Source organism: Tamandua tetradactyla, chromosome 1, assembly GCF_023851605.1.
Source record: "Tamandua tetradactyla isolate mTamTet1 chromosome 1, mTamTet1.pri, whole genome shotgun sequence".
NCBI lineage: Eukaryota > Metazoa > Chordata > Mammalia > Pilosa > Myrmecophagidae > Tamandua > Tamandua tetradactyla.
Window position 1 is genome coordinate 36,444,958 of NC_135327.1, and position 26,126 is coordinate 36,471,083.

Below are 26,126 nucleotides of genomic sequence, written 5' to 3' on the forward strand. Positions count from 1 at the left end.
TTACATTCCTTTTGAAGTAGTAAAATAGTGATTCTAAATTATCTTTTGAAGATTAGAAATGTATCCCTAGAACAAACAATAAAACTATACCAAAATATATTAGCAAAACCATAGTAGATAAATTGAAATGAAATACCAAAAAAATAAATAAATAAAAAGTAAATAACCCAAAAGAAGGTAAGGAAGTGGAATCAGAGGAATGGAAACAGGAACAAACAGAAACAAGTAGAACTAAATTCAAGCATATCACTAATTATATCAAATGTAAGTGATCTAAATGCAAATAAATTAAAGTAAATCTAAAGGGAAATACAGAGATTGCCAAAATTTATAAAAATATGACCCAACTATATGTCTTCCATATTTACAAATAAGATAATCTTATGCATTATGTTTTGAAAAATCTGAAGAAGTTGACCAAAAAAAAAAAAAAATTCTTAGAGAGTGTGATATTTGTGATGGATAGACACATAAATTCACAGAACAAAATAGAGTCCAGAAATAAACCCTTGGATAACCAACTGATTTTTCACAATAGAGATAAAATTAATTCAGTAGAGAAAGAAATATCTTTTAAACCACTGGTGGTGGAAAAATTGAGCTTCCATATGCAATAGAAACAAATATCAAACTCAATCCCATCTCTTATACAAAATTAATCCAAATGGAATGATGTATACAAATGTAAACATCAAACTACAAAAGTTTTAGGAGAAAATACCAATGACTAACATTAAGCAAAGTGTTCTCAGACATGATATCAAAAGCAAGATCCATTCTTTTTAGAAGTTGAACTTCATAAAATTTAAATTTTTGCTCTAATGAAGACACTCTTAAATGAATAAGACAAGCTACCAGCTGAAAGAAATATTTGCAAATCACTTATCAGACAAAAAAAAAATAGTGAGAAGGGTGGCTGGGAGAGTGACACTGTAGGAAGCAAGAGTTTGTTCCAGACAGGGACCACAGGGAGGCTGTGGGGCTCACCCCTGAGTTATCCCATGAGGCATGAGGAAGCTGGAGAATTTCTACATCGACGTCCCCTCCTGCTCTCAGGCGCTATTCCAGATCTTCCCGCCCATCCTGCACACAGGGTAGAGCGAGCTCTGGCCATCAGAGAAAGCCCTCGAGCAGAGACCCTGGTGCTGGAAGACGTGAATGGCAAGTAACAGCCTCTGGGCTTTGGGCACGTCCTCAACAGTGTTGTACGCATGCAAATCCACAGAATAATTTCCCAGTGCAAGATTTACTTGAGTCTAAAAGTATCTGTGCTATTGCTTTGATAGAAAAAGATCTATTTAAGATTGAAAGAGTGAAAATCAGCTCGACATGAAAAAGAGAAAAGGCTGAGAACTCAGACACAGAAAACACGGCTGAAAAGTTTACAGGAAAGCTGTTTCTCCCAAGTCCATGGAGAAGCCATAAAATGCCATGACGCCCCCATCATTGAGTGACCACCGCTGTTTTACCAATGATGCACCCAGACTCTCTTTGCCGTGCCTGTCTGTTATGGGGGTGCCCTCACCTCAGGAGAGCACCCATCTCTAGTTTATCCCACTCCTTCTGATCTTCCCTCCAAAACAGCAGCCACCCCAGGATGGATGTTCTCTTACACCCTCCTCAGAGCCGTTCAGCAGAAACCCACACCCTAGTAAATGCACTTTTCTGCAGAGTGGCTTCCACCCAGCTCCCAGGGCCCTTCCTTGTTACACCAGGGCAATAAATCCACCTGTTTCCTACTGCAGGCTGGTACCTGTCGACGGATCAGATTTTAACAGTAACTATTGCCAAGCTGATTCCTAATCTTTCACCCTTTTATGCTCCTGACAGAAAGACAGTTTCCCCCAAACCTTGCCACCACTGGAGTATTGACCAGCTCTGTTTTTTGTCAATTTAATGGGTGAAAAATGGTTGTTAACATTTGTATTTCTTTAACCGTGAATGTGAGTGGCATCCCAGATAGGTTTAGTCTTTTTTGTTACTTTTATTCTGCAAATAACCCCTTGGTATCCACCACACATTAGATTTGCCCATCCTCTCTGGGCTGGACCAAAATTTGCTTTTTCTTTTTTATCTCAGGCAGATGAAAATAACAGGAAACCAGAAGACAGAGCCTGGCTGGCAGGGTGTCCCACCCGCTTTATCCTCTGCAAAAAGCAGGCCAAAGCCCTAATTCACAATCTTCACAGTAGCTCCTCTGATAATGAGCCCAAGCTAGAAACAGCCCATTTCTCCAGGAACAGGAGAAAGCCAAATAGGGCATGTGGATCAAGGCAGCCCCAAAAGAAGGGTCTGTAGTCTTGACAGGGAACCCGGAATTCCCCAATTTCCCCGGTGCCAGGCTTCCAGCTCCAAGGGCAGAAGGCAGCACTAAGAGCTCCGGCATGGCTGTGCACACCTCGGCCACCAGGGGGCACCCCGAATGCCGCTCTGACGCGGACCGTCTTGGGTCCCAAGGAGGCAGCTGGCGGGAAATGGGGGTCGGGAAAGGTTCCTGGACAAAGTGGGAAAAGAGTGGGACTATCCGTGGGGGGGGAACCTTGGGGCCCGACTGCTCCCACATGGATATCAGTGCATTAGAGGCTTGGCAAGTGTTCAGGGAGAACACAGGATTTGGGGAGACAGGCAGTCTCCTAGCAGGAACATGAACTGGGGAGGTAACAGGAGGCAGTGCCCTAAACCCAGGCTACAGGAATCTCAGCAGACTTTCCAGGACGTGCAAAATCACAGGAAACTGGCCTTAGTATAAGTGAGAGGTCACAGTGGATGCCAAGGAACAGGTGGGACTTACATGAGTCCAGATGGAGGGAAAGGAGAACAGACCTGGGACAGGGAGGAAAAGGATTTTATTAGTTCATTTCTCTATATAAATTTTTATTGTGGTAACGTACATATAACACAAAATTTCCTATATTGACACTTCCATGAATACATGTATACAACTCAGTGATATTAGTCACAGTCACAATTTTTTTTACCTCTTGTTATTTATTTATTTTAACCTTCTTTTTTTTACTCATCTTTCATCATACCCTGGATAAAGGGAGTATCAGACACGTTTCTACAATCACACAGTCACACTGTAAAAGTTGGATAGTTATACAATCATCTTCAAGAATCAATGCAACTGGAATACAGTTCAACAATTCCAAACACTTCCCTCTAGCCACTCCAATACACCATAAAGGAAAAAGACATCTCCTTATACTGCAAAAAATAACCTCTACAACAACCTCTCAACTCTATTTGAAATCCCTCAGCCTCTGAAACTTTATTTTCTCTCATTTCTGACTTCGCCCTTTTAATCAAGAAGCCTTTCTCAATCCCATGATGCTGGGTTCTGGCTCACTCCAGGAGTCTAGTTCCAGGTTGCCAGGGAGATTTACATCCCTAGGAGTAAATGTAGAGGGGAGGGCAGTGTTGAATTGGCTTAGAGAGAGAAAAACCCCATCTGAGCAACAAAAGAGGTTCTATGGGGGTGACTCTTAGGCGTAATTATAAGTAGACTGAGATTCTCCTTTGCAGGAATAAGTTTCATAGGGGTGAACCCAAGATCAAGGGCTCAGCCTATTGAATTGGTTGTCCCAACTGCTTGTGAGAATACCAGCAATTACCTAGATGAGGAAGTTTAATATTTCCTCCTTTCTCCCCAGTTTCCTAAGGGGATTTTGCAAATATTTTTGTTCTTGGCCAAAATTACTCTGGGATGTATTGGGGTATAACCTGTATGAACCAACAAGTTCTCACCCCTATTCAAGATTCTATGTAATTACAGTACTCAAACAAACTGACCATACAGTTAAATTAGCTAATGCACTACCAAAAATATAAATTTTGCACAAAATAACATCTCTTCCTTTGGTCTCACACGAAGTTGAAGTTTTAAAATATAGACCGTATCATCCTTTATGCTGTATTTTGATCTACCCTCATCGTTTCCCAGTCAGCAGCATCATATCTCTACTTGAAGTCTGATCACTTCTTCAAACTTTGCCGTATGGGGTAATGCTGACTTTCACAGGTTCAGAGCTCTAACTCTGAGTCTCAGGTGTCATGCGAATAGCTGAAGTTCTGGGGAATAACTAGTGTATACACATATAGCTCAGCATCTCAGAATTTAGGAAAAACAGTTGCAACTTTGTGGTACTTAGGTTCAGGTGTCAACTTGGCCAGATGAATGTGCCTAGTTCTACTGCTGTGGACATGAGCCAATGGCATGTGAACCTCATCTGTTGCTGATTACATCTGCAATCGGCTAGGAGGCGTGCCTGCTGCAATGAATGATGTTTGATTTAATTGGCTGGAAGCTTAAATGAGAGCACTCAATGTAGCACAGCCCAAGCAGCTAAGCATACTCCATCTCAGCACTCGCAGTTCAGCCAAGGTCTTTGGAAACTCAGAAAGGAATCACCCCAGGGGAAGATGTTGGGACCTACAGGCCTAGAAAGAAGGCCAACAGAGATCGCGCTGTGCCTTCCCACATAAGAAAGAAACTCAGTTGAAAGTTAGCTCCCTTTTCTCTGAAGAACTATAGGTTAAATAATTAAATGCCCTTTTACTCAAAGCCAATCCACCTCCAATGTGTTGCATTCCAGCAGCTAGTAAACTAGAACAAAGTGCAAACAGATATGACTGCTGTCAGCAGCTTACATTCTAAGAAACTTTGCAATAGGCCCCAATTTGACAACCCATGCTTTCAATTTCAATTCTACAAGTTTGTATATTGTAGTTAGTGCATATGAGTGAGGCATGATATTTGTCTTTTGTTCCTGACCTTTCATTCAACACACTGTCCTCAAGTTTCATTCGCCTATTTGCATGCCTCAGCACTTCTCTCCTTCTTGAGTCCTCTGAGTAGTCCATTGTATGTATGCATCTCAGCTCCCCATTTCATTCCTCAGCGAGGATACCTCCATTAATTGCAATTCCTGAACAATGCTGCCAGAAACAGCAGTGTGCAAATGTCCATTCATGTTCCCACTCTCAGTTCCTCCAAGTGCATATCTAGCAATGGGGTTGCAGCAGCACATGGCAAGCCCATTCAATTGCCTCCTGTGGAACCACCACGCTATCCTCTGAAGGGGCTGCACTGCTCTGATTCCCAACTAACAGTGAATTGGTACATCACTTCCTGCACATTTACCCATCATTTGTACCTCTCTGTTCATTTTTAAACAGTTTTATTCACACATCATACAATCCATTCTAAGCTGAAAAATCAGTGGTTCTCATTATAAACACATAGCCATGTCTTTGCCATGACACCTATATGAGGACATTTCTTTTTTCTTCTGCAAACATTCCCATACCATTCCCTCTCCCACTTATTGACATTTAGCTTTGGCATATTGCATTTTTTATATTCAGTGGAGTATATAACAATGTTACTGTTAACTATAGACTCTAGCGTGCACTGATCGTATTTTTGCCTGTATGACATCCCATTTCAACACCTTGCAATGTTGACATTCATTTTTCTCCCTCATGAAAAAATATTCTTATATTTGTACATTGAATCACCATCATTATCCACTCCAGGCATTCCTAAGTTATACTGTCTCAGCCTTTATCCACTATCTTTCCTTCTGGTGTCATACATGCCCCAGCCCTGCCCCCTCAAATATACTCACATTCAGCTTCAGTCAGTGTACTTTATATTATTACGCTACCATCAGATGTTATTATGCTATCCAGTTCTGAATCTTTACAATCAGTTCTCTTGCACATTCTGTACTCCTTCAGCACCAAATGCCCAATCTCTACCCTCTTTCTAGCTCCTGGCAATCTGCGTCCTTAACTTTAATGCTCAAAGTTAACTCATTAACGTTAGTTCACTTTAGTGTTACCATACAATATTTGTCCTTTTGCTTCTGGCTTATTTCACTCAGCATAATATCCTCAAGGTTCATCCACTGTGTTTTATGCTTCATGACTTTATTCTGTCTTACAGATACATAATATTACATCATACGTATATACTACCACTTGTTTAGCCACTCGTCCATTGATGAACATTTTAGCTGTTCCCATCTCTTGGCAATCATGAATAATGCCACTATAAATATCAATGTCCAATTCTCCCATTGTTTCCTGCCTTCAGGTCCTCTGAATATATACCTAGTAAAGGATTGCTAGGTCATACGGCAACTCTATACTTAGCTTCTGAGGAACCGCCAAAGTGCCTTCTAGAGTGGTTATACCATTTTACATTCCCACCAACAGTGAACAAGTGTGTGCCTTTTCCTGCAAATCCTCTCCAGCACTTGTGGCTTTCTGTTTTTTTGGTTAATGGCCATTCTAGTGGGTGTGATATGGTACGTCATTGTGGTTTTGATCTGCATTACCCTCGATGAATTATTGAGCAACTGGTTTCATGCCAGCACTGGGACACAGCTGTGAATAAAACAAAGTCTTCTCTGTGGCACTAAAATTCAGAGGTCTTCCAGAGGCATTCTGAAGAGGCATTACCTAGTCTGACCTGGTAACCAAATGGAGGCAAAGGATGAGGCTTAAAATTGTGGGCACATGTGTGTGTGATTGTGTGTGGATGTGAGTCTGAGGTGTGGGTGTGTGTATGAGTGCATACAAGTGCATATCAGTGCATGCACTAGTGTGTGCGCCAATGTGAGCATGTACATGGGTATGTTAAAGTGTGAATGTGTGTGTGTATTTGTGTGTGTGCGAACACAGCCGGTCATTCATTCAAATCAAGAACTGCACCAGGAGTCAGTGGTGAGGACAACGACAATGGCGACCATACACAGGCTCTCTTCTAAGCATTTTACCTGAGTTGTGTCATTTAATAATTAAAACACAAGGTAGGAATCATTGTTATACCCATTCTACAGAAGAGAAAACCAAGACGTAGCAAATGTAAGCAACTTACCCACATTCTAGTGAATGGTGGAGCCAAGATGCCACCCAGACAGTCTGATTCAACCCTGTGGGGCTGAAAGTCAAGTGACAGAGACAGACCTGAAAACCAACGAAGGAAAAACAAACTTGCAGCTTTGAGGAACCAATGTATGAGGCATTGTGAGGGCTCAAATGAGCACATGTGCACCAATTAGGGCAGAGGGGAGAGCCAAGCAATCAGGAAACCCTTCCTGGAGGAGAAGACCCTTGAACAGAACTCAGGAAGAAGAGCTGATGATAGCAAAATGAAGAAAGGGAGGGGATATGCCTCAGAGGGAACACCCTGAGACTGAGGTGGAGGAAACCTGGGCAGGGGGAAGTCTGGTGTCCCTAGGCAGCTGTCCGCTGCAAAGCCCATCTTTTCAGTGTTGTTCTCACTTTGAAGGAAGAGGCTATAGGCTCAAAGGAGAGGGGAAGAGGTGGGTCACAGACTGAGAGCCCAGCCTCTCCTCTATGATGTCAACAATTTCACTTGGCCACAGACCTACAAAGCAAAATCCAGCCAAACCAAAATCCCACAGGTAATTGCAGCCACCATCACGAATTTGGGGACCTACCTCTGGGAAAAGTGCTGATACTATGACTTTCTCATCCCCACCTTGTCTCACGGGAGTAATTGGGGCCCTAGAGAGAAGGTCGGCAATAGGCACCCCTACCCACTCATGAGGATGCTTTGCATGGAAACCATTCCCTGCTTTAGACCTCCACCTCAGGACACTTGTACAATGCCGTCTGTAAAGGGGGCCAAATGTGGAGGAATACATCCTTGGGGACAGGTGGACTGGCAGAGTAGTTCTAGCACAGTTATTGAACAGAGGGTTTAGAGGGCAACCCTAACTTGGCCCCCTTCATCTTCATGCATCAATTGATGCTTTGACATGTGTTCTAAGGACAGAGCAGGAAAGGTCCACTGGACACAGAAACCGGTAAAGGAGGTGTTTAAGTTTCATTGTCATGTGCATGCACACTAGAGGCTGCAGACCCCAGTGCTTGTTGCTCCTCAGACTTCCTGCTTCGGGTTGTTTTCTAGCTCATTGTCATATTTGTGAATGCCAGGATTGGAAATGAGGCCCCTTTGACTCCCAATGTGGTTATGACCACATTCTCCATTTTCAGATCTCTCTTGCCAAGACTTACTGATTTTCTAGACATTCAAAGAGTCAATTTTGAGCTTTAGGATTTTTTTTAGTATACTTTTGCTTTCTATTTCATTCATTTGTGTTATACTTTCCTTCTATCTACAGTATTTTCTCTGAATTCAATTTGCAATTCTTTGTCTAAATTCTTGAGAGAAACTAGTACTGATGACACACTAGAATAACATTTGAAGCATTCCTGGACCATCTGACTCTTCCCTGGGAGAAAGGAGAGGGTGGGGAAGGCAGGCAGGGGTGGGCTAAAATGGATTAAAGGTATGCAAAGTCATGAGGATCAATTAATGAACTAATAAATGAGCATGATGATGATGAGTGAATGAACCTACAAACAAAACTAACGGGACCTACATGACACAGCAACAATCACCTGACCTGAAAGTGAGGAGTTAGACATAGCCATGACTGGGGACTACCAGCCCAAATAATCACAGTAATGGGAAGTAACAATCCATTGCTTCTCACCTAGCACTGAAAAGCATCCATAACGGTGAACAAGAGGTCAGAGTGCATCAGTTCAGACCCAGAAAGTGCTCTAGGAAGCCTTTATTCCCCCAGGAACCCAAACACAGTAGGTCTACAGAACAAACTGTCACTACTGACAAGAAATACAAGTCCACTCTACTTTTCCACACAGCTGTTGTTGTTCAGTAAGGTGAATTCGGTAAACCATGGCATGGCATCCACCAGAAAAGTGCAGCACAAATGAAAAAGAGAAATGATGAGAGAGAAATTAGAAAGTGCAACATGTCAAGAGCTGTACATGGAGGATGTGCTCAAGATGCACTGAAAAATCACAAAAGTGCAGAAAACAAGGTAGGTTTTTCCTGGGCCAGACCATGAACAGCTCAAGTCAGCTCAAGTCAGGAAGAACAGAGGCTGCTGAACCCTACATCTGCCACCTTTCTCAGGATCTCTGAGGAGGGGTCTTTGCCCCTGAAGGATGCCTGTCTACCAATAGTTCCCCAGGACAGACGTCTCTGGAGGATCCCTCACCCCATTTATCCTGGGGAGCTGACTGCTGCAAGATGCTCCAGGTGCCCGCCATAGGATGGCAGGTGATGGGGTCTCCAGCTCTACTGAAGGATCCACCCTCACTGTCGCCCAGCCCCACCCTCCAGGGTTCCCTAAGCCAGATCAGCTCACAGGATGGGGGTGACATCAGAAATCTGGACAAGGAGAATACTTGCATCAAGGAAACACAGAGAGGGAAGGTGATCAGATAAAACATCAGCCACCCAGTGCAGAAGGGTCCCAGGGAGAAACTCATGTGGCTGAAAGTCATGCAGAGCAGAAAGGGTCAAGGTTGGCACCTTGGAATTAGGGCTCGGCCCAGAGAGGAGGGCAGATGTATGCCTACAGGTCAGCCGTGTTCTGCCAACAATGCTCACTGCCCAAGGGGAAGCCGGACCCACTGGGCAAGGGTCTAGAACTCTTTATTTCACACTACCAGAAACACTTCCCCTGTGACTCCTCTAAGCCTTCCCCCAAAGACCCCCCCTGAATTTAGCCTAGATTCCCAGCACATCTGTGCTGCTTTGTGGCCAATTTCAGTGTCAAACCTGTTTTGCTCCTTGGACTTCTTGAGTGGGATAGTTTCCAATGTCATCATCGTTCTTTCTGCTAATTGGGAGGGCTAATTCCAAGTCCATTATGAATTTGTAGTGAAACCGTAATCAAGAAATCACAGCAAATTCTATCAAAAAGACAGAGAAACACATAGACTGTTCACATGCATATAAATTAGGGTATTCTTACAATGTGCAATTTTTCTTCTTCCTCTTATTTTTAATTCACTTATTATTCTTTATCTTTTTAAATATCAATATTTCTCACTGAAGATGCTCACATGCTCACCTAAAAATGGTTCTAAGATATTCTCTGCAACACTGTGCCTAATAGCCAGCCCCTGAAAATCACAACGAGAGTTCATTGGCTATAGAACGGGTGGCACAGTCAGACAATTCATACGGCACAGCAACAAACACAAATGCAACTTAGCATCATCGAAAAGCCTACAGAATCTCTCACACACATGTTTGGTGAACGAGAATAATCACCCTAAAGTGCTCATCCTGAATGATTCCAACACACACAGTAGGAAAACACTAGGCTGTAAGAAACCAGGACGCACCAACACTCACAGGGCAGGACCCCATGGAGAGCGAGGGGCTCCCCTGTGCCAGGACTGTCCTGTGTCTTCACGCGTTGTTGGTACTCTAAAGGAAGAGCTCATCCTGCAAACGTTCATGTAGTGGTGTGATGGTCTGTGAGTTCCTTAGGCTTCTATAAGAAGTTATTAAAAGCTCTTCATTTCCCTTTTGTTATGGTTTGAAACAGTTGTGGACACCAGAAGAGTGATGTTTTTGGATCCTCATTCAATATTGCAGGAAGGGATCCTTTTTATTTAAGTTGGTTTTTGGAGATGTGCCCCATGTATTCAAGGTGGGGTTTCTTACTGGAGCCTTTTAAGCGAGAATTATTTTGGAAAAAAAATTCAGAGCCCACACAGCCAAGACCTCTGGAGATACAGAAGGGAAACATCCCTGGGGAAGAATTTTGAAATTAGAAGCCTGGAGAGAGAGCTAGGAGAGGTTCCCATGTGCCTTCCTAGCTGACAGAGAAATCCCAAATGTTGTCAGCCCTTCCTTGACTCAGGCTATCTTTCTCTGGATGACTTAGTTTGGACATTTTTGTGGCCTTAGGACTATAAATTTATTACTTAATAAATTTCTTTTTAGAAGTCACTCCAGCTCTGGTATATTGCATTCCAGCAGCTGTGCCAAACCAAAACACCTTCCTTAAATATGGACCAAGGATTTGTCAGGAAGAACGCAGAGAAAGAAACAAATCCATCTAGGCAGTCCACCCCCAAATCCCTGGGGGAAGCAGTCATATCTGTGGGCTGACCTGGAAAGTGCTAGAAAGCTGACTTAGCCTGAGGTGCAGATGGCATGGTGCCCACAGATGCCATGCACTACCCACCAACGCACACAGGTCTATCCCTCTGCACATGGACTTCCTTTCACGGGGCCTGGCATTGGGATTTGGGGGCTGAGGCAGCAGTAGTAGAGGTGTCCATAGACCAGGGCTTCCTACCGGTCTCAGGGTACAGGGCTAAGACTGCAACCCAAGGAAGAGGCAGATGGTCAAGGAAAGGGGGGAGTGACTCGAGGAGGCAGCAGGCTCCTTGCAGGGATGTGGAATTTAAAGAGCCACCTCTGCAGGAACTTGCTGCCAAGACACTCCATCCCCATCAGAGCCCCTTCTGATGTGGCACCCAGATCAGGGCAATCCATCCAGGAAGAGAACTTAGGGATGGACAAAATTACTCCCGAGAGTGGTTGACAATCACCATCCCACCCACAGAAAGCAAGAAGCAATAAAAACAGCAGTGCAGAAGCTGGCGGAGCTTTGCTACCAACACTGATATCCCCATTGGTTCATGCTGTCCCCACCCTGCAGGCTGGACAACCTCCTCCTTGTCCCTTCCTTTGGCTCATTTCTGCAGTTCATCTTAGTTCTCATCCCTCCACCACTCCAGTCATCAGCTCCTCAGCTGATGGGTTCACAGCTCACTATGTGCTCAGGGCCCTCGCCCAGGACCTCCAAGATGAATTTTTACTCCCATGCAAATCTCAGTTTCAGGCAACTCCAACTCTGGAGGATCTAGAAGATAGCACTTCCTCACTGCCAGCCCCTGCCATGTCAGGTGACCTACCCATGAGCTGTGTTCAGCCTCCCCATGGGATTTGCAGGGCATCACAGGTTCAGGGACAAGCTTGCGGTTCCCTGAGCTCACCTGCCTTGGACAGTCTCCATCCTCCCTATGGCCACCCGTCCTGCTCCTACAAACCTTTTAGTGTCTGGGTCCCTCAGCTGGCCTCCCTGTAGAGAAACCTTCTCCTCCCACCTGGCCCAGTTCCTTCCAACCTCACTTACTTCCCTGTGGCCCCTTTACTACTCAGAGGCTGCAACCTGCCCTGCTCCATGACATCAGGACTATGGAGCTCATTTATATGCCTCAGGTCACCCCAGGAGAACACAGCTTTTCCCGGTCTGAACTGCACCCACAAACACACACACACACACACACACACACACACACACACACACACATACAGTTTTGGCTCCAAGGAAAGGTGAATGTCTGCTCTGCGATGACACGGCTGTCCCCACAGTGCAGCCTGGGGGCCCCTACCAAGGAAAGTACAGACAGGACAAGCCTAATTCCTCAACCCAAGTGTCCTCACCCCAGGGAAGCCTCTTTGGGTCTTCTCTGCTTCTCTTGCCCCTGGGATTTTGTTTTTCAGCTACTGGTTGCCTTCATCGTTCTCCTGCTTGCCCATCTCTGCCCGCCCCTGCTCCCACTGTTATCTCAGGCTCACATTATGTGTCTCTCTCCCGGCCCCTCGCAGAAGTTTTTACCTTGATATTTATGCCCCTGCCGACCTACTCTCCATCCACCCTGTTTGCTACAGCTCTGCTCCTCAAGGAAACATTACAGAAAATTGAAGAATTTCTAATGAATACTTCCATGTTTAAAACAAGAACCACAGAAAATGTCAGGGGCTATTTCCTTCAGAATCAGACTCCCCCAAACTGGGCCTGGTACCAGGCAGACCTGAGGCAACAGGCAGCCGGAAGCCACCCTCACCTTGTACTGGCTCCATCAGATCCACATCAGCTTGTACGCGAACTCATCCTCATTCTCCTGATTGAATTTGAACAGGACATACTCCATCCACGCGAGGAAATATTCCATGGGTTTGCTGATGCCATAAAATTCACAGTGATACCTCCAGACATGATCCATCAGCCAATGAGCCCCAGAAGTAGAGTCACCTTGAGGGACAGGGTTGTTCTCTGTGGCAGCACTGAAGTTGAGGAGACGGGACAGAGAAGGCAGTGACAGCAGCTGCCAGGGACACCATCATGAACTGGACCCCATGCAGCCCTGCCCCTGCAGGCCTGAGCTGGTCACCTCCTCCTGCCTTGGAAAAGCTCCTCCTTCTCACCCCACCTCACCCTTCCCTTATCACCAAACACACAGCAATCTGGAAACCAAATCACCCACAGTGTCCACATCCCTCCTCTAAAACCTCGCACCCAAGAGACACATCAACCTGCCCACTCCCTGCTCATGCCCTGGAAAGGACCTGAGTGGGGACTTCATCCACCTTACTGGCTTCCCAGAAGTGCATCTGAGCAGGGTCATGGGGGCTCAGAAGAATAATGGGGGAAAGAAGGGAAGAAGCAGTTCTGCATGTCCCTTGGCTGTGCCCATGACCCAGGGTGAGCATTACAGAACTTACAGGCAGAGGTACTGGTGGGGTCCATGGGTTGCCATTTACTCCTTCTGCTTCACCCATCACTCGAGGGTCCCCTGGAGCCTGTTGACACTCCCACCATCCCCTAACACCCACCCTGATGTGCAACAGCAATGGACAAGGTTTTAGAATTCCTTGGGGTGCACTCAGAACCCCAGGAAAAGGGGGAATGGGAGCCCCAGGCATGAGGTCTCCCAGGTCAATGTGGAGAGCAGCCAAGGCCAGGAAGAGGGGTGACGGCTGGGGAAATATGCATTATCATGGTGTTCGGCACCTTTCTGGTTCCCTGGACTCGAAAAAGTGTCAACTCATGATGCCTCCTACCGGGAACCACAGAGGAGGAAATGCGGCCAAGGAGGGAGAGGGCGGGTAATAAGCAGCCACACCCACACATGAGGACATGATAATCTGATCATTGTGTCACTTGTATATTGTGATCTGAACAATGGGGCCAAGTAAAGCATAGCATGAAAATTGGGAAGGCTGCAGAAGTGAAGTGATAGAAGTAGGGAGTGGAAGACCCCACCCAGATCCTGTCCATCCTCTTGTGACTTGAGGCTGACCTCATGGGGTTACGGACACAGCAGCACCATCAGACTGGAGAAATGGACAGAACACCTCCTGGAAATTTCATCTAAGCCTCTTTTTTGGTGCACACCAGAAGCTGCAGGACCCACACTTTTCTTCAAATTGGCAGGAAATACAGTGAAACCCCTTTCATTCCTGACATAGATCCAACCTGACATAGACTCGCTGGATTTTAATTTGGTCTGGATAAGACAGGACATAGAAAGGAGTTTAAGTTTTGCATTTTTCTTATAATTGCATAAATCCAATTATAGGTCATCTTAGAATTTTATTAGACATTCAAGGAACAAACTTTGGGATCTCTTGATCCTTTCTAGGATATACTTTATTAATTTTATGTTCATTTCTGCATTTTTTGTTGTTATCTCCCTCCTGCTATGTGCTCTGGGTTCAATTTGCCATTCTTTGTCTGATTTCTTGAGACATAGACTTGGTTCTCTGATCACAACCCTGACCTTTCTCTAGTAATGACATTTCTAGCTCTTCTTGCCCTCAAAGCCCAGTGCGACTTAGCAGTATCCACTGTTCCTGTTATGCTAAATGTGTTAATCACTTCATGAGTAGTAATATACGCAGTCACCATTGGGACTGTAGCCCCCGTGTTAGGTAGAGTTGATAAAGTTCAGTATGCCCACACTGCAGGCATCCATGCTGAGTCCCCTGACAGGAAAAATGCAAAACTGAAGCTCCTTCCTATGTCCTGTCTTATCCGGGCCGAATTAAAATTCAGGGAGTATGTGATCATCGCTTATTTTCCTCTCTTTTAAGCAACCAACCCCTCCTCACTTGCTGAGTAAAATAGAAATTTAGGGTCAACCAATCAGACATTTCCTCGTGGACTTCCAGATTCGTCCTGTATGAGCTTCTTCTCTCTGCACGCTTGGTGGACCCACCTGTGCTCGCTCAGCCAGATTCTCTCCACCTTGGACGCAAACTCATCCTCAGTCTTCTGATTGAACTGAAACAGGGCATACTGAAAGGACATGAAGAAATATTCCAGATCTGTTCTAATGTCATAAAATTCAGAGCAATATGTCCAGACATGGCCCATCAGCACAATGAGCCCTGGAAGCAGAGTCACCTTGAGGGACATGGGTGTTCTCCAGAGCAGCACTGAAGTCTGAGGACACAGGGACAGACAGCAGAGTGGCAGCAGCTATCAGGAACACCATCATGGCCTAGAGCCCATGCAGCACTGTCCCTGCAGGCCTTGAGCTGGTCAGTTCCTCCTGCATTAGACTAGCACCACAGTCCATTTCCTCCTCCCTTGCGCAGCCTCATCCCTTCTGCATCACCAAACACATTTCCATTGTGATCATGTTCTTCTCCCAAAAGCTTGGACTCACGATGTGCACTGACATGCCCCCTCAATACCTGTGTCCAGAGCTGTGCCTCCTCCCCAGTCACACCAGGATAAGGACATGGGTGGTGGCTGTGTCCTCCTCACTGGCCACCAAGCAGAGCATCCATGCTCCTTCAGGGTCACAGACTTAGATGAATAATGGAGAAAAGGAGGATGGAAGGGGATCTGCTTGACCCCTTGGTTGTGTTGATAACCCACAGTGGATACTGCAGAGTTTACAAGGATGGAGGGCGTTGATGTGGTCCATGGGGTTACCATTTCCTCCCTCTGTTTCACCCATTACCAGGGACCCTCTGGAGCCTACTGAACCTTCCCACTGCCCTGCAAACTTCACCACAAGACGAAACTGTGAGGGTCATGGCCTTATAAAGTCCTGCGATAGACTGACAATCCCAGGAAAAGGGGGAACGGGAAACCTAGGCATGAGGTCTGCCAGGTCAATGTGGAGAGAAACCAGGGCCAAGAGGAGGGGTTGGAGGTAGGACATTGCTTGACCCTTTTCTGATCCTCTGACCTCAAAGAGGAGTCAACTCATGATGTCTTATTCCCCAAGCCTCAGAGGATTAAACAGGGCCATGAAGGGAGATGGCGGGCACTACACCAGCAGGGAACACAGAATACTGTGACACACATTAGGGACACCAAAATCAATAGGCCGAGTCCTTGATCTTGAACTTACTCTTACTCCTATAATGTTTTTGTATGTAGCAGTGAAACTTAGACTATAGGTATGTACAGGAGTCACGTCCAGAGGAACTCTTTTGTTGCTCAGATGTGGCCTCTCACTCTTTAAGTCCAGTACCCGAAGTGAAATCATTGTCTTTCCCCTACGTGGACCAAGACATCCAGGGATGAATGTCTCCCTGGTGGCATGGAGGCAACTCCAGACATGAGTCTGGCCTCCTACCGTGGGATAAACAATACCATCCTGACCAATAGGGGGAAAAGAAGTGTAACAGATAAGCTGTTCTAGTTTGTTAGCTGCCAGAATGCAATATACCAGAAATGGAATGGCTTTTTTTTTAAGGGGAATTCAATAATTTACTAGTTTATAGTTCTAAGGCTGAGAAAATGTCCCAATGAAAACAAATCTATAGAAATGTTCAATCAAAGGAATCCAGGGAAAGATGCCTTGGTTCAGGAAGGCCAATGAAGTTCGGGGTTTCTCTCTCAAGTGAGAAGGCACATGACGAACACAGGCACGGTTTCTCTCTCAGCTGGAAGGTCACATGGCGAATGCAGTGTCATCTGCTAGCTTTCTCTCTCTTCGCTTCTGGTTTGATGAAGCTCCCTGGGAGGCATTTTCCCCTTAATTTCCAAATGTCTCTGGTTCGTGAACTCTCTGCTTCCTGGTCCTGCAGCATTTTCTGCTTTCTCCAAATCTCTCATTCTCCAAAATATTTCCTCTTTTATGGGACTCCAAACAACCAATCAAGACACACCCAAATGGGTGGAAACATATCATCACCTAATCCAGTTTAACAGCCACTCTTGACTAAATCACATCATCCAGGGAGATGATCTGATTACAGTTTCGAACTAACAGTATTGAGTAGTTTTATGAAAGTGGATTTTGATGAAAACATGGCTTTTCTAGGGGGCATACTTGCTTTCAAACCAGCACATTCCACCCTCTGGCCCCTAAAAAAGACATGTTTTTCCCATATACAAAATACATTAATTTCATAATGATATCAGAAATCCATAAACCATTTCAGTAGCAATACAAATGAAACACAAAGTTTGAAACAGTACAAACTCCTATCAAAGTTAGTTACAGGCATGGTCTGTTCTAAGGCAAAGTTTTCTGGTTCTGGACCTTTGCAAACTTATAACAGGTTATTTGCTGCCAACATGCAAAGGAGGACCAGTCATGGGACACATGTACACATTTCCATAGGGTGGAAAGAACACAGGGGTCACTGGACCCATACAGTTTTGAAAACCCACAAGACAAAGTCCATTAGATTTCAACGTTTGAGATTCAATTATCCACAGGGCTTCTGAAAGCTGCAGTCCCACCCTTTCCAAGGGCCTACACAGAGGTCTGCCTCTCTCCAAATGCAACCTTGGGGCACACTGGGGAGACAACCTTTTTCTAAGCTTCACCCTCCCCAAGCATCAGGGCTGCACCCGGGTCTTGGCCATCTTCGGGGCACACACTCAACTCCGTGAGTTGAGTGTGCAATCAGGCTCTCCTCAAACCCCAAGGAATGTGCTTCACTCTCTCCAAGGCCTGAGGCAGCATGACTCTTCCACTGCAATGAGGTGGAAGGCCCATCCTCTGCCTTTGGGGCAAACTCACCCTCTCCATGGGCTTGGGTGGGTCCACTCTCTCGGTCTGAGGCTTCTTGCCTTCAGACCTCAGTCTCCATGGTTTTGCCTCTGAAGTTATTTATCCTCCAATATGTCCCTTCTCTGAACCCCCAAGTCCAGACTGGCAGCGAGTCTGTTTATACAGGTCCCACAGCACTCTCGTTGACTTTCTATGCAGTAGCCTCGGATCATGCCCATCAGACATAAGGACTTTCTGCAAATTCTTCCTGGATAACTCCATTTCCAATCCTGGCTTTCTCTGAGATGGCTGACTGGTTCCACATCCTGTCAAATCCCCACAGGGGAGACTATTCTCTGGGGTCTCCCTTTCTGGAAGACCAGAATTTTCCAGGACATCAATATCTGGTTTCTTGTACTCAAGAGTTCAGTTTTCAGCTTATCTCTCTCTTGTCACATTTCACTATAAGCTATGAGGAGAAACCAGGCTGCACTTTCCACATTTAATTTGGAGATCTCTTCTGCTAAATAGTCAATTTCATGGCTTTTTAAAATCTCCCTTCCAGCCAAAGTCACTCATCAATTTTGCCAGATTATCTGCCATTTTAAAACAAAGCTCATCTTCCTTCCAGTCTATAATAACACACACTCATTTCTGTCCTAGGCTCTATCAGAAGTGTTTTTAGAGTCAACATTCCTACCAACAGTCTCTTCAAAGCATTCTAGGCCTTCTCTATCATTCTTCTCACAACTCTTCCAGAATCTTCCCCTTATCCATTTAAAAAGCCATTCCAACATGTTTGGTATTTGCAAACCACAGAAGGAGCACCCCACTCCCCAGTAACAAAATCTGTTCTAGTTTGTTAGCTGTTAGAATGCAAGATGCCAGAAATGGAGTGGCTTTTTGTAAAAGGGGAATTTAATAGGTTACTAGTATACAGTTCTAAAGCTGATAAAATGTCCCAATGAAAACAAGTCTATAGAAATGTCCAATCTAAGGCATCCATCCAGGGAAAGATACCTTGTTCAAGAAGGCCAATGAAGTTCTGGGTTTCTGTCTGAAGTGAGAAGGCACATGGCGAACACAGCCACGGTTTCTCTCTCAGCAGGGAGGGCATATGGCATACATGGCATCATCTGCTAGCTTTTTCTCGCTTGGCTTCTTGTTTCATGAAGCTCCCCGGGAGGCATTTTCCTTCTTCATCTCCAAAGGTTTCTAGCTCGTGGATGGTCTGCTTCACAGTCCTGCAGCATTCTCTGCTCTCTCTGAATCTCTCATTCTCCAAAATGTTTACTGTTTTATAGGATTCCAAACAACCAATCAAGACCCACCCAAATGGGTAGAGACATGTCATCACCTAATCCAGTTTAACAGCCACTCTAAATCACATTATCCAGGGAGATGGTCTGATTCAAATATGCAGTATTGAATAGGGACTACTCTACCTCTATGAAATGGGATTTTGATCAAAACATGGCTATTCTAGGGGGCACACTTCCTTTCAAACCAGCACATAAGGTATCAGTGGCTGAGAGAGTTCAAAAAGTATATGAGACTACTCTGGAGGTCACTTTTAGACAAGCTTCAGTTCTAGATATTGCTACCTATCATGGTTTGTCAAACCCCAACCAAAACCATCCCTGCCAACCCTAAAGAACACCAAGAGTTTCATATAAGATTGTACAAAGGTTCTAGGCACTAGGAACATGCAGATGGGTCCATAGAACAGGTATGTCCTGAAACACAGAAGGGTCAGCCCCTCCAGAACATCAACTAGTTCCATCCCAATATTCCGTATTATTGAAAGCTCTTTCCAACATGAAAAAGTGAGAATGGGTATGACCCAAATACCACTAAAGAGTAGGAGAAAGATCAAGGTGATGCTGGAGTTCTACCAACAAGGTAGGGCTTAACAAATGAGAATGACTACAGAATCATTATATTGATATTTCTTTTAATTCCTAGTGTCTGGAAACACCTAGTAGTAAAAATCTAAAAATGTGGAATTGTAACCCATATCAAACTCTGGAATCAGCTCTACAAGGAATTGTTGTGATGTACTTTGAAATGGATAGCTTTTTACGACATTGCTATTTTTCACAAAAAAGTCGATTGTGATAATCTATAAATAAAAGTATATGGAATCTCCAATAGGACTGTAGCCCACATGAAGGGTAGAGATTGATAAACAAAGTCCAATAGGCCTGACCCACAGGCACCCATGCTGAGTCCCCTGATAGCAAAACCAAAAACCTAAGTTCCGTTCTATGTCCTGGCATGGCCAGATCAAATTGAAATTCAGCCCATCAATGATCATCACTCGTCTCCCTCGCTCTTAGGCAATCAACCCCTCCCCACTTTGGAAGAACACCCCTACATAAAGTGGAAACTTAATGTCAACCAATCAAAGCATTTTCTCACTGGCTTCCACATTTGCTCTCTACGAACTTCTTCTCTCCAAGCCCTTGGTAGAGCTCCCTTCTGCTTTCCCAATGGGCTACTGCCGGATTCATGAATCACTCCACAATGCTTTAAGATCCTAACTGACATGAAAAAATGTTCATTTCTCAAGATATGTTGCCAAGTTCCAAATATTCTGTTTTGTGTTTCCAGATAACTCTATCTTCTTCATTTCAATGCTGCCACTATCTATGGACAAACACACACTGGAACATCAGCTCCATGCAATTGCTTGAAACTTCTTTTATGGATAAAAATCTGCTCAATTTTATGTTTTACCAGCTCAAGAAAGCATGCATATTCTGCCGTTCTTAAAAAAAGGTTCTGTATAAGTCACTAAGTCAAATTTCTCAAATGTATTCTATATCCTTCCAAAGACCCACTGGTTCTGACTGGGAGAAACCAGTCAAATACCAGTTCCTGAGACAGGTGCTTCAAATTCATGTTTTAGGCCTATTTACTAGTTCGCCAGCTGCCAGAAAGTGATATACCAGAAATGGAATGGCTTTTAAAAGGGATAATCTATTAAGTTGTAAGTTTACAGTTCTAAGGCCATGAAATTAAAGCGAGTCTATAATAATGTCCAAATTACAGCACCCACAAGAGGTTACCTTCATTCAAGAAAGGCTGGTGACGTTCAGGGTCTTTCTCTCTTCTAGAAAGTCACATGGAGAACATGGGAATGTTTGCGAGTTTCCTCTCCAGGCTTCTGGTTTCATGAAGCTCCCTGGGGGGATCCTCCTTCTTCCTCTCCAGAGGTCTCTGGCTACATGGACTCTCCTGGCTCTCTCATCATTCTGAAGCTTTCTCCAAAACGTTTCCTACTTTAAAGGATTCCAGTCAACTAATCAAGACCCACCTCAAGGAGGTTGAGTCACATCTCCCACTAATTAAACCCACAATTGGGTGAGTGACATCTTCATGGAGATAATTTAATCAAGTCTGCAGTCTAAAGTGCTGAATGGGGATTAAAAGAAAGGATGCTTCCAAAAATTACATCAGGATTAAAACATGGCTTTTCTAAGGTACATATTACTTTCAAACCAGCACAGCCTGTAAATATACCTGTTTGTCTTCTAGCCTTCTCAGCTACTGCTTTATACCATCTAGCTATTATAAGAGGTGGCACCAGAAATAGAATCACTGCCACTTCTACAATCAAGGCAAAATTTCACCTCAAGTTTTGCCAAAGGACACTGTTCTAGTCCTATATTTGTCTGAGTCCTAAGACCAGTGGAATAGAAGCAGAATTGGGCAATTCCCATCTACATACTAGTGCCCAAATTGGAAGGTTGTTGGAATCATTGATGGAGACTTTAAAATGTCCCACTGTCAGGCCCTAAAGCTGGAGGACACTGAATGCAGATAGTTGCATCTTAGCTTTACCTTAGAACTTCAGATAGAAAAGGAGAAGCACACTGGGCTTGCCTGGCATGAAACGGGAGCTGAGGATGAAAGCATTTTCACTCACAGGCAATGATGACTAAAGTTCAGGGAACATCCATGTGTCTTTTTCCAGTCTGACTCATCCCTCTGAGTCTCCTACACAATGGGAATTGTTGACCAGCTTTGCTGACATCACAGACCTACCTTGTATATTTAAGTATGTCCCATCCAATTGTGGGTCTTTCAGAAACTGAAAAACACGTTGATTCAAAGGAGCAGAGCTGGCACAGACAATGGTCTTTCTGATGTGAACCAAAGGGAAAACCTCTTGCCAAGGGAGACTCAACTTGGAGCTCTGGTTCTAGGATCATGTCGCAAAGAAGCACCCAGGTTCTCCATCCAGAAGCTCTTCTACAGCAGTGACTGAGGACCCCACAGGAGATGAACTACCCCTCCAGGAGCCTGGATGCCAAAGATGGAGCAAGGGGAACAGGGCCACCTCCTTCATCACAGCATCTTCTTTGTATTCTTGTTGTGTTTAAAGGGTGAGCATATGGAGAGAATGGATAATGAATGAATAAGTGAATGAACAAACTTACAAACAAACCTAAGAAGGCCGCCCATGAGCCAGCAAGGACTCCCTGGTCTAAGGTGAGGGATTTAACACAGTCAGGACTGTGCACCTGCAGCCCAAATAACCACAATAATGGTAGGAAACACATCATTGATTCTTTCCATGTAGGGACATCCGTGGCAGCCAAACGAGAAGTCAGAGTGCAGCACCACGGGCCCAGAATGTACTCTAAAATGCCTTTATTTCCCAAAGCACCCACATATTAACTAGGTCTACTGTTTTCCTGCCATGAAGAGCTATGGCCCAGCCCCCTAATATTCCACAAGTGCTATTCAGGAGGGCGAATGTGGTGAACCATGGTCGGGCATCCACCAGAAAAGAGAAGCACAACTAAAAAAGGAAAAATGAGGAGAGAGAAATTAGAAAGTGCAACGTGTCATGAGCAGTTCATGTAGGACGTGCTCAACACGCACCTAAAAGTCACAAACTGCTGAAAGCAAACTAGCTTTCTCCTGGGGCAGAGCATGAACAGTTTAAAGCAGCAGCAGGAGGGACGAGCAGAGGCTGCTGACCCCGGGTTTACCTTTCTGATCCCAGGCCCCCAATAAATGGGGTGCTGCCTCTGAGGGATTCCTGTCCACCCACAGCCTCCGCAGGACAGAGGACTCTGAAACACCCCACCCCATTGGTGCTGGGGAGCTGACTGCCCAAGAAATGCTCCAGCTGGGTACCTGCCAACTAACCCGCCCTAGCACAGGCAGGTGAGGGGGGTTCCAATCCTACCGAGGGGTCTGTCCTCACTGAGGCCTGGCCCCAGCTTCGAGGTTCCCTTTTTCACAATTCAGTTCCCAGATGTGGGACATCAGAATGCTGGGTGAGGGGCATCCTTGCCTCAGAGAAACATCAAAGATGGAGGATGATCTAATAAACCAAGGACTGCCCTGTGGGGACACGTGCCCAAGGAGGACCCCAGGAAGAAATCCATGTGCCTAAACGTCACACAGAACAGAGAGGGTTGAGTGGGAATTGTGGAGTTAGGGCTCTTCCCAAAGAGAATGGCAGGTGGATGCCTGCAGGTCAGCTCTGTTCTACCAGCTGGGCTACAGGCAAAGGGCTTGCTGCACCCACAGGTAATCAGGCTGCGTCTCCTTAAAGCAACCACATTTGTCCCACCCAAGGGGGAGCTTTGAGATGAAGGTTCAGGAAACCCTCAATCTACCAGGAGCATTTCCTAGTGACACCCTTAAGCCTTCCCCCAAGGTTCTTCTTAGACTTTAATTTTCATTCCCAGCATATCTGTGTGGCTTTGGGGGTGGTTTTCTTCTCTGACCTTTTTCTTTCCTTGGCTTTCCTGCAAAGGGCAGCGGTCAAGGTCTTCTTCCTGCTTTCTGCAAATCGTGCAGCCCAAGTCCAAGTCCATTAAAAATATCATTGTCGAGCAGCCGACCCGCCCGCCCTCCTCTCCCCTCTTCCCCCTCCTGCTCCGGCGGCTCTCCAACCACCACAGTGCCCTCTTCCGCCTTCACCGGCTCCTCCACCACCAGCCTCGACAGCCTTGCCACCCTCACCTTTCCTCCTCCAGAACAGCTACTGGGGGAGTGGAGACAATACAGAGCAGCTCCCGGAGCCACGACAGAGATCAAAGGGACGACGTACCCCATCCTGGAACGACTGACTGTCTGGGAGAACCAGCTCCGGTGAGATCACCGAGGGGCGCGGGTTTTCCTGGGAGGGACGGCAAGCAGCCAGAGTCCCTCCCTTCCTCCTTCCCAGGCCAGCTGGCAGAATTGGGCAGGCGGTCCCCTTGGGCCGCGGCAGCTGGCGCCCCCACCACGCGAGGCCCCCTGCACCAACTGAGAGAGTTGGGTCAAAAATCCGCAGACTGCGGAGAACGGTGACCAGAGGGTCCGTTCCAAACACGTGACTCCCCGGTCCGGCTGGGAACAGTGCACTCTCCCGTGCTGCGGCAGCTGGCGACCCTCCCCATGTTCGGACCCCCGGGCCAGCTAGCACTCTTCCAAGACGCTTTGGCTGCCAAACCTCCCCTACGGGGAGAGTTTTCCAGAGTTAAAGGACCCACAGTAACATTTACCGGTGGAGCCTGTAGACAGACGTGTGCCACGAGCGCCACCTACTGGGCAGGATAAGAAAAACAGAACCCAGAGATTTCATAGAAAAATTTTTCAACCTGTGGGGTCCAACACCCAGGGAAATCTGACTAAATGCCCAGACGCCAGCAGAAGATAACAGATCACCCTCAGAAAATTGAAAATATGGCCCAGTCAAAGGAACAAACCAATAGTTCAAATGAGATACAGGAGCTGAAACAACTAATGCTGAATATACGAACAGAAATGGAAAACCTCTTCAAAAACAAAATCGATAAATTGAGGGAGGACATGAAGAAGACATGGGCTGAACATAAAGAAGAAATAGGAAAATAGAAAAAACAAATCACAGAGCTTATGGAAGTGAAGGATAAAGTAGAAAAGATGGAAAAAACAATGGATACCTACGATGATAGATTTAAAGGGACAGAAGATAGAATTAGTGATTTGGAGGATGGAACATCTGAATTCCAAAAACAAACAGAAACTATCCGGAAAAGAATGGAAAAATTCGAACAGGGTATCAGGGAACTGAAGGACAATATGAAGCGCACAAATATACGTGTTGTGGGTGTCCCAGAAGGAGAAGAGAAGGGAAAAGGAGGAGAAAAACTAATGGAAGAAATTATCACTGAAAATTTCCCAACTCTTACGAAAGATTTAAAATTACAGATCCAGCCCTCTCTTTCTCCGCCGGCCCGCCGCGCGGCGCCCACGCCCCGCAGCAGCCGACCCGCCCGCCCTCCTTCTCCCCCCTCTTTCCCCTCCTGCTCTGGTGGCTCTCCAATCACCACGGTGCCCTCTTCCCCGGCCTTCACCGGCTCCTCCACCACCAGCCTCGACAGCCTTGCCGCCCTCACCTTTCCTCCTCCAGAACAGCTACTGGGGGAGTGGAGATAATACAGAGCAGCTCCCGGAGCCACGAGGGAGATCAAAGGGACGGCGTACCCCATCCTGAAACGGCTGACTATCTGGGAGAACCAGCTCTGGTGAGATCACCAAGGGGCACAGGCTTTCCTGGGTGGGACGGCAAGCGATCGGAGTTCCTCCCTTCCACCTTACCAGGCCAGCTGGTAGAATTGGACAGGCGGTCCCCTTAGGCTGCGTCGGCTGGTGCCCCCACCACGCGAGGCCCCCCGGACCAACTGAGATAGTTGGGTTGGAAATCCCCAGACTGCGGAGAACAGTGACCGGGGGATCCCTTCCAAACACGTGACTCCCCCGTCCGGCTGGGAACAGTACACTCTCCCGGGCTGCGACAGTTGGCGCCCTCCCACCACGCTTGGCGCCCCGGGCCGACTAGCTAATTTGGCCGGACGCTCTCCCGTGCTGCGACAGCCGGCGACCCTCCCCGCATTCGGAACCCCAGGCCGGCTGGCATTCTTCCAAGACGCTTCGGCTGCCGAACCTCCCCTACGGCGAGAATTTTCCAGAGTTAAAGGACCCACAGCAACTTTCACTGGTGGAACCCGTAGACAAACGTGTGCCACGAGCGCCACCTACTGGGCAGGATAAGAAAAACAGAACCCAGAGATTGCACAGAAAAATCTTTCAACCTGTGGGGTCGAACACCCAGGGAAATCTGACTAAATGCCCAGACGCCAGCAGAAGATAACGGATCACGCTCAGAAAATTGAACATATGGCCCAGTCAAACGAAGAAACCAATAGTTCAAATGAGATACAGGAGCTGAAATAACTAATGCTGAATATACGAACAGAAATGGAAAACCTCTTCAAAAACGAAATCGATAAATTGAGGGAGGACATGAAGAGGACATGGGCTGAACATAAAGAAGAAATAGAAAAACTGAAAAAACAAATCACAGAACTTATGGAAGTGAAACATAAAGTAGAAAACATGGAAAAAACAATGGATACCTACAATGACAGATTTAAAGAGACAGAAGATAGAATAGTGATTTGGAGGATGAAACATCTGAATTCCAAAAAGAAACAGAAACTATCCGGAAA

General features: G+C 45.9%; 1 long non-coding RNA gene across 3 annotated transcripts; it reads right to left on the reverse strand.

Annotated features, from left to right (window-relative positions):
• Window positions 1-821: 821 nt before the first annotated feature.
• Window positions 822-22,550, reverse strand: LOC143644867 (uncharacterized). 3 transcript variants are annotated; one of them, XR_013156916.1, is made up of 7 exons: window positions 21,472-22,550; window positions 20,697-20,906; window positions 13,385-15,461; window positions 12,727-12,946; window positions 9,632-9,765; window positions 6,887-6,975; window positions 822-2,823 (listed from the first exon to the last, which is right to left on the reverse strand). It is a non-coding gene; the product is annotated as an uncharacterized LOC143644867 (long non-coding RNA). The 3 variants fall into 3 exon arrangements; XR_013156914.1 differs by having other exon boundaries at window positions 20,697-20,909; XR_013156915.1 differs by having other exon boundaries at window positions 13,385-14,960; window positions 20,697-20,909; window positions 21,472-22,546.
• Between the last annotated feature and the right edge of the window lie 3,576 nt (window positions 22,551-26,126).